This window comes from Geotrypetes seraphini, chromosome 8 (genome assembly GCF_902459505.1).
Source record: "Geotrypetes seraphini chromosome 8, aGeoSer1.1, whole genome shotgun sequence".
Taxonomy (NCBI): Eukaryota; Metazoa; Chordata; class Amphibia; order Gymnophiona; family Dermophiidae; genus Geotrypetes; species Geotrypetes seraphini.
This window is the reverse complement of record NC_047091.1, coordinates 129,554,735-129,564,700: the sequence shown is the minus strand read 5'-3', so window position 1 is coordinate 129,564,700 and position 9,966 is coordinate 129,554,735.

Below are 9,966 nucleotides of genomic sequence, written 5' to 3'. Positions count from 1 at the left end.
TAGCAATGATCACATCTTTGGTCCCCTGAAGGAGACACTGCAAGATCACAGATTCACACCTCTGATGATGAAGTAAAGAAAACGATGCTCACCTGGTTTTGAGAGCAGCTGGAAAATCCTCTCTAAGAATGCAAAAGATAGTTGAACAATAAAACATGGGACTATGTGAAAAAGTGATATGTAGAATTGTTCACAGTTACTTCTATTAAAGCCATTAAATGTTTTGCATTAACTTTTTGATTTACCCTCGTGTTTGTGCATTTTGGATAGTGCTCAGTGTATTGTAGTTCCCTGAGGAAGGCATCCCAGTTTGCTAAAACTAGGATCCTTGTTGGGACCTGAAATCAGTCTCGTATATAATAAAACTGTTGTGGCTGGATAGGACATCTCATCTGCCTTTTCTTGTGGTATGTTTTTAGAAGTCTCTAATAATGTTGCGAGCCCATGACACTGAGTGGCTCCCCTTTTCAAAACCCAGCATGCATCCAAAATAAGAGGGAGAAAAAGCCTGTGTGTGACGTCATTGTGTCGACATCCACATATGTGCAAAGGCTTCCAAATGTGGCCTTTGAACTTGAGGAAATTCAAGGGGGACGGAGCTGCCTGCCTGGGGGGAGGAACAAAATGGAGCCAGAAGTGGAACAAGGTAGGACTAGAGGCGGAACAGGATGAGCCCAGGCATCCTCTTTTTTTCAAAGAGAAAATCTGGCAATCCTAATCATATCTGCAATGTCCTTATTCACACTATAATTATCTTAATTATTGTACAACTTTTGCTATGCATTATTATGATTTTCTTATGTTGTAAGATTAAACACGTGCACATCTCTTTACTGAAGAAACAGAGGTGGATTGTGAATTTTTTTTTATGAAGTAGACACCAAGCAGAAAATTGGGTCCACTGAGTGGCCGGTTTTCTGGATGCTTCCAATATGTATTTGACAATCTGAGAAAGATGAAGATCAGATTAGCTTATCCTGAGAGATATCAAGCTGTCAGGTGAAAAGATTGAAGGTTGGGATGTAGAAGAGAACCTTGTCTCTGCGTGAGAAGAGATGTAAATATTGGAAAAGGTATTGGCTCCTTGATAGTTAACTGAAGTAGAAGGGAGAACCAATGTTGCCTGGGCCAACAAGGAGCTATGGGAATCATGGTGGCCGTCTTCTGTTTGAGCTTTACAAGTGTTTTAAGAATTAGAGGAATTGGTGGAAATGCATAGAGGAACTTGTGTGTCCTCTTGCAGCTGCAACAGTTGAAAGAACAGTGTGAAGAGGTAAGGAAGATAGTTGTGCCTGCAGTGAGGTCAGCTTGGTTTGGTTATAGCAAGTCTGTTCTGCAAGCTATGTTGTGAAGTGATGAGGAACAGGAGAGAAGAGATGAAATGGAGAAGATATTAAAGATCAGAGGTGAAAGAGATGAAAAGACACAGGTTGAAGACAGTAGGGTGAGACCCAGAAAAACACCATCCATCAACATTGAGGCAACTACACTCACCCAGTTATTTGACTGGAGCTCTGGAGTCTCTGAGCCTCCTATCTGTACCATGAGAACAGCAAAGATCAGGGCATTTCTGAGCAAGCTCATGATAGTTCCAGACTGGCCATCACATACCCAGTCCACAGAAAGGTGTGTAAAAGTGACAGCTGAGTTTGCTGATCATGTGTACAATCAGGAGAGGAGGGAACATTATGCATTAGGCGTCAGATGGTCAGCAGGGAGCTTGTGAGCCAAAAATGAAGCAAACAAGATATGGCCTCTTTGCAGGATTCTGTTAAATAATATTAACTGCATAAATGACATTATCCCAGGACAAGCAGGCAGCATATTCTTTACGCATGGGTGACGTCACCGACGGAGCCCCGGTACGGACCTTTTTAACTAGAAAGTTCTAGTTGGCCGCACCGCGCGTGCGCGAGTGCCTTCCCGCCCGACGGAGGAGTGCGTGGTCCCCAGTTTCTTCGTTTCCGCGGAGCGAAGAAGACGTGTGTTTTTCAACTCCGTTGAAATCCTCTTTTTGCCTTCCCGCTCGCGTTATTTTTCGTTTTATTCACCTTCGGGTGCTTTTTTCTTTCAGTTTAAAAAAAAAAAAAAAAAAAAATATTTTCTTTTTCCTTTATTTTTCGTTCCTGCCCCGGCGGGGCCTGTTGTCACGATCCAGGCCTCGGGGTTTGATTTTGCGGAGGCCGTCTTCCCATTCATGCCCCCGCAGCCCGGTTTTAAGAAGTGCCAGCGGTGTGCACGCCCGATCTCCCTCACTGACCCACACAATTGGTGTCTACAGTGCTTGGGACCGGAGCATCGGGCGGACTCCTGCACCCGCTGTGCCACTCTTAAGAAACGCACTCTGAAGAATCGTCAAATCCAACAAAATCTACTTTTTGGCACCGGCCCGACTATGGATTCAACTTCTTCACCTGCGGCACCATCGAAATCGGCACCGACCACTTCGACACCGCCTGAAACGACATCGGCGCCACCGGCGCCAGGTAAGCCGGCTAAGAAGCCTTCCACCCTTGAGCGCCCTCCCACCTCGGTGGCGACACCAGTCCTTTCGGCTCCACGCCACCCCAAAAAACGCTCCGCTCCGATATCGGTGAGTGCCTCGTCATCGGCCTCCTCATCGCCGGAGCGTAGAGCGGCACCCATGGAACCAAAGAAGAAAAAAGTGGTTCCGGTGCCACCCCTGGATGACCGCATTGCGGCCATCCTCCAGGATAAGTTGCAGGAACAACTCCAACAGCAACTTAAGCAGCTCTTGCCCTCTATCTTGGCACCGCTGCTTTCGGTACCAGACCGGCCCGAGCCCCGCACCGTCCAACCGGTATCCACTCCATCGGTACCTTTGGACTCCTCCATGCCCATTCTCTCGGCGTCGCATCTCCATACCCAGGCCGAGACTATCGCCTTGACGACGACCGATCCTCCTCGGGACCGAACAGGGCACCGGTCTTCCCGCGACCCTGACCGGCACCATTCTTCCCGGGACCGAGACAGACAAAGGTCTTCATCCCCCGGTACCGTCTCGGTACGCTCAGGCAAGTCTTTGTCTAAAACTCACCATACCGAGCCTTCCACTCCGGTCTCTCGACACGCACACACCGATGTCAGAGACCCGGACCTATGGGAAGAATCCCCTCCCGGTACCGAGGAGGATGCATCGTCGTCGGACGAAGAGCCTTCGGCCCCCGATACCACATCTAAACCTGAACAATCGTCCTTTTCTAAATTTCTCAGGGAGTTGTCGGGGGCCTTATCTTTGCCTCTGGAATCTGACTCTAAGAAGTCACAAGCTTTCCTGGAGGCATTGGATTTCGATCAACCTCCCAAAGAGTTCCTAAAGTTACCCGTGCATGATATCCTACGGGAAACTTTTTATAAAAATTGGGAGAACCCGCTGACTGTCCCTGGGGCCCCCCGTAAACTGGACAGCCTCTATAGGATTATACCAATCCCGGGATTTGATAAACCCCAACTGCCCCATGAATCTCTCCTGGTGGAGTCCACTTTAAAAAAGACTCAGGGCTCTAGTGTTTATGCCTCCACCCCTCCTGGCAGAGAGGGCAAAACAATGGACAAGTTTGGCAAGCGACTTTACCAGAATGCCATGCTTGCCAACAGAGCTAACAACTACTCATTCCATTTCTCATTCTACCTGAAACATCTGGTCATGCAACTCTCCGCCATGCAGAAGTACCTGCCAGAACACAAAGTTCCTCTATTCCAGCAGCATATCTCCAGTCTGCTCCAACTGAGAAAATTTATGGTGCGCTCTATCTATGACTCTTTTGAGCTCACCTCCCGTGCATCTGCCATCGCTGTGGCTATGCGCCGCCTGGCCTGGCTCAGGGTCTCTGATTTGGACGTCAACCATCAAGACCGCCTAGCCAACGCCCCATGTCTTGGTGATGAATTATTCGGAGAGTCCCTGGATACCACCACGCAGAAACTCTCTGCCCATGAGACCAGATGGGACACTCTCATAAAACCTAAGAAAAAGGCTCCACCTGCTCGTCCTTACAGGCCACAGACCTCATATCAGCGCAGGTTCTCCGCTAGGCCGCTCAATCCACCTTCACAGCAACCTAGGCGGGCCCACCAACACACCCAGGCTCGTGCCCAGTCTAATCAACCTGCCAAGCCTCTTCCTCCTGCCAAACCATCTCAGCCCTTTTGACTCCTCTCTCCAGGGCTTAGCCAGTCTTCCACCCTCATTGCCTCTTCCTCAGCCAATCGGAGGCAGGCTCCACATCTTCCTCAGCCGTTGGGAGGTCATCACATCGGACCAGTGGGTCCTCAACATCATCCGCCACGGCTACTCTCTCAACTTCCAGACTCTTCCACCAGACAATCCTCCCGTAGAGTCTGCTTCTCATTCAACTCAAACCCCCCTCCTCCTGAGGGAGGTCCAATCCCTCCTTCTTCTCAATGCCATCGAAGAAGTGCCTCTGGAACAAAGAGGCCGGGGATTCTACTCCCGTTACTTCCTAGTTCCAAAAAAGACAGGAGACCTCCGTCCCATTCTCGATCTCAGGGACCTCAACAAGTGTCTAGTCAGGGAGAAATTCAGGATGCTCTCCCTTGCCACGCTTTACCCTCTTCTCTCTCAACACGACTGGCTATGTTCCCTGGACCTCAAAGAGGCCTACACTCACATCCCAATCCATCCATCTTCACGTCGCTACCTGCGATTCCAGGTACACCACTGCCATTATCAGTACAAAGTGCTACCTTTTGGCCTCGCTTCATCACCCAGGGTGTTCACCAAATGCCTCATTGTGGTGGCGGCCTTCCTCAGGTCTCACAACCTCCAGGTGTTCCCCTACTTGGACGATTGGTTAGTGAAAGCACCTACGTCTCCACTTGTGCTACAAGCCACTCATCTTACCATCTCTCTCCTCCATCTTCTGGGGTTCGAGATCAACTACCCCAAGTCGCATCTGCTTCCCACACAGCGCCTTCAGTTCATTGGAGCAGTTCTCGACACCACACTAATGAGGGCGTTCCTCCCCTCCGATCGTCAACGGACTCTGCTCCACCTTTGTCGTCAGGTGCTCCTTCATCACTCCATTTCTGCCAGACAGATGATGGTCCTCCTGGGCCACATGGCCTCGACGGTACATGTGCTTCCCCTGGCACGACTCCACCTCAGGACACCTCAATGGACTCTGGCCAACCAGTGGTCACAGACCTCGAATCTTCTTTCCCATCCCATCTCTGTGACATCGTCTCTTCAGCGATCTCTACAATGGTGGTTGAACTCCTCAAATCTTTCCAGGGGTCTTCTTTTCCATCTGCCCCCTCATTCCATGATCATCACCACAGATGCCTCCCCTTATGCATGGGGAGCTCACCTGGGAGATCTACGCACCCAAGGTCTTTGGACCCCACAGGAGCGTCTACATCACATCAATTTCCTAGAACTGAGAGCTATGTTCTACGCTCTCAAGGCCTTCCAGCACCTTCTCTGCCCTCAGGTTCTTCTCCTATGCACAGACAACCAAGTCGCCATGTACTACATAAACAAACAGGGCGGCACCGGGTCTCGCCTCCTTTGTCAAGAGGCTCTCCGCATTTGGACCTGGGCCACGGCCCGCAGTCTCTTCCTCAAGGCTGTCTATATCCAGGGCGAACAGAACTCCCTGGCCGACAATCTCAGCCGCATCCTTCAACCTCACGAGTGGACTTTGGATCCTCCCACGCTCCACTCCATCTTTGCTCGCTGGGGCACTCCGCAGGTGGACCTATTTGCAGCGCCTCACAACCATCAGCTGCCCCAGTTCTGCTCCAGACTCTTCTCTCCTCACCGTCTGGCCCCGGATGCATTCCTGCTCGACTGGACGGATCGGTTCCTCTATGCCTTTCCTCCACTACCTCTGATGTTACGGACATTATCCAAACTCCGCAGGGACAGGGCCACCATGATTCTCATCGCTCCTCGGTGGCCTCGCCAACACTGGTTTCCTCTTCTGCTTCAGCTCAGCGTCAGGGAGCCCATTCCTCTTCCTGTGTTTCCTACTCTACTTACGCAACATCAGTCTCTACTGCATCCCAATCTGTCTTCGCTCCACCTGACAGCTTGGTTTCTCTCGGGCTGACCTCTCCAGGAAATCTGTCTCAGCCTGTCCGTCTCATTTTGGACGCCTCCAGGAAACCGGCCACCCTCCAATGTTACCATCAGAAGTGGACCAGGTTCTCCTCTTGGTGCCTCCGTCATCATTACAACCCCACCTCTTTAGCGGTGGAAACTGTTCTGGACTACTTGCTCTCCCTGTCCAACGCAGGCCTCAAGTCTACCTCAATCAGAGTACATCTTAGTGCCATCAAGGCATTTCATGAGCCTATCCTAGGAAAACCTCTCACGGCTCATCCACTGGTTTCCCGGTTCATGAGAGGCCTCTTCAATGTCAAACCACCTCTGAAGCCTCCTCCGGTCGTCTGGGACCTGAATGTGGTTTTATCAGCCCTCATGAAACCCCCTTTTGAGCCTCTTGCCTCAACTTCACTCAAACTTCTGACATGGAAGGTGCTTTTCCTCATTGCCATCACCTCTGCCAGGAGGGTTAGTGAGCTGCATGCACTGGTCGCCGATCCACCGTTCACTGTTTTTCACCATGACAAGGTGGTTCTGCGTACCCATCCAAAGTTCCTTCCCAAGGTAGTCTCGGCTTTTCACCTCAACCAGTCTATTGTGTTGCCTGTTTTTTTCCCGAAACCTCATTCACACCCCGGGGAACAGGCATTGCACAGTCTTGATTGCAAGCGTGCCCTGGCTTACTATCTTGATCGTACAAGGGCTCACCGCTTGTCCCCTCAGCTCTTCCTGACCTTCGACCCTAATCGTCTGGGTCGACCGGTCTCTAAACGGACGCTATCCAACTGGCTTGCAGCTTGCATCGCGTTCTGCTATGCTCGGGCCGGTCTGTCACTGGACGGTGCTGTCACTGCCCACAGGGTGAGAGCTATGGCCGCTTCTGTTGCTTTCCTCCGTTCCACACCCATTGAAGAAATCTGCAAGGCGGCCACCTGGTCCTCAGTTCACACATTCACTACTCACTACTGTCTGGATGCTTTCTCCAGACGGGATGGGCACTTCGGCCAATCTGTACTTCAGAATTTATTTTCCTAATGGCCAACCATCCCTCCTCCCTCTTTGTTAGCTTGGAGGTCACCCATGCGTAAAGAATATGCTGCCTGCTTGTCCTGGGATAAAGCACAGTTACTTACCGTAACAGGTGTTATCCAGGGACAGCAGGCAGATATTCTTACGTCCCACCCACCTCCCCGGGTTGGCTTCTTAGCTGGCTTATCCTAACTGGGGACCACGCACTCCTCCGTCGGGCGGGAAGGCACTCGCGCACGCGCGGTGCGGCCAACTAGAACTTTCTAGTTAAAAAGGTCCGTACCGGGGCTCCGTCGGTGACGTCACCCATGCGTAAAGAATATCTGCCTGCTGTCCCTGGATAACACCTGTTACGGTAAGTAACTGTGCTTTTTAGAGACAATTATGTGGCTATAGATGCAGTTCAGACTATTTGTACATTCAAATATTACTTAAGTTCTACATATTTCAACTGTGATTTGATGTGGGTAAGGATCACTTGCAGTTTCTGAAGATAGCTTTAGATTCAGCATGTAACCCCTCCCCCCCTTTTACAAAACCATAGCACAATTTTTAGTTCCAGCCATGGCGGTAGCAGCTCCAATGCTCATAGAATTTCTATGAGCGTCGGAGCAGTTATCAACATGGCCGGCACTAAAAACCACGCTAAGGTTTTCTAAAAGGTGGTTAAATAATTTGGTCACTAGAAATTTGTAAAGTTTGAAAAAATAAAAATCTACCCCTAAAACTGACATGCCCTAATGTAGGAGTTTTGGATTTATCAAGATTTTCTTGGGCAGACTGAGTTAAACTTAATTTTCTGCATTATGAACCCAATTGCCTGCTTTGAGTCAAATGGAATTATTTGTAATACCATTCAGGCCTGTTGAGTCTCTACTAAACCATGAGCTTTTACAGTTCCTTCCTGAACTAAAATTATAGGATGATCTACAGATTGAGGCCCCCTTTTATCAAACCGTGAGGTAAATGCTCCGATGCTCATAGGAATAGAATGAGCGTTGGAGCATTTATCTCACCGGCCCATGGTAAAAAGCTGTACCGCAGTTTGATAAAAGGATTTTTAAACATTTTGTAAGAAGCTTAAAGCACATCTGTTCTAATGTTTTTAATCTATTTTCAAAAAAATTTTGAATATTAAAGCATCTGTATTAGTTTTTATATTTCTATGTCTTCAAAGTTTCATGTTAACCCCACCTTTACTAAGCCATGATAGAGGTGTCCAGAGTGCTAAATTCTCCGATGCTACTCAGACGCTCATAGAATTTCTATAAGCGTCGGTGCATTTAGCACTCCGGGCTGCCAAAGAAACCTCTACCGCAGCTTAGTAAAAAAAAAAGGGGGGGGTATGTTTGTATTTTACTACATAATATGGGGCTCATTTTCAAACAGAAAAACGGCCACAAAATGGAAGATGGAAATTTTTTCACAAAAATATCCAACTTACTATATCTGAAACTAATTTTTAAGATTGTTTATCCACAGTTCATTCACAGTTTGTTAAATCTCAAGGGGTGGGATACAGGGCAGTGGTATGTGACGTCATATGCTGCCTCTGTGACCAACAGCTCAAGAGAGCACCACGCTAGTGGTCCAGTGAAAGAGGATCTTGGGTGGCACAAGTGAGACAGAGGGCTATGGTGTTTCATGCCACACGCTACCACCAGTTCAAGAAAGCACCGCGCTAGGGGCACACGGCCACTGGATGTGCGGCCAGTGGCATGACCTAAGAGGAGTGCCACAAGAGGCATGACTGGCCCCTTAGAAGCCCCTTAGGAGACTGAAAGGAACTGGAAGAAGACAACGAGGCTGAGGTATAATTTACTATATAATAATGGTGAAGCAAAAGGAAAAGGCCAAAGGAACCAGTATACCAAAACCTGTTGGTTCAATGGACAAATACATTCAATCTAAGCCACCTATAGTTCCTATAGGGGATTTGTCTATTTTGGAGGCCTCATTAAGCAAGGGTGGATGTTCTACTCCTCCCCCACCATTTATTCCTGTTTGCCCACAGGAGAAAGATCCCCTAAAGCAGTGTTCTTCAACCTTTTTACACCAATGGGCCGGCAGAAATAAAAAAATTATTTTGTGGATCGGCAAACTACTAAGAATTAAATTTAAAAAACCGTTTCCACCCCATCCCTGCAGCTCGGACCATCTCCATTCCGTGTACAGGGAGTGGGGAAAGAGAGAGATGGTGCATTTCTCCCACTCCCTCTACTGCCATATCCAACATTTATCCCTCTCTCATCCCCTGGATCATGTACAGCATTTTTCACTATTCTCCACCAGCCCCATGTCCAACATTTCTCCTTCTATCACCCCTCTCCAGCACCAAGCTACACCTCTCCCTCCGTCACTATGCCAACATTCCTCCCCCTTGCATCCCCTTCAATCTGTCCCTCTGTTCCCTCTCCACCAATATATCTAACATTTCTCCCTATCATCCTTCTCTTCCCCTTGTATCTCTTCCTCACTCCTCTCTCTCTATGCCCATCAATTTTCCTCTTTATTCATTTCCCAGTGTGCACCATCTTTCCCTCTCACACACTCATCCCTGACAATTCTCCCTTTCTATCCCCTCCCTTGTGTCCCAAGTTCATGCCTCCTTCCGTGTCCCGAGTTCGTAGCCCCCTCCCTGCTTTCCAACCTTTGTCCCAAATTCATGACCCTCCCATATTCCAATGCACTCCTCCCCCCCCTCTTTTCTCCCTTACTTGTTCAGGGCCATCCAGCCTCTGCTGAAGCCAAATCAGTGTCCACTGCAAGAGCATGTCCGTCTTCCTTCCGGCTTGGCTGTTCCTTATCTTCAGCACCAGCTGAACTTGTTTGCCGGGACAGCGCGC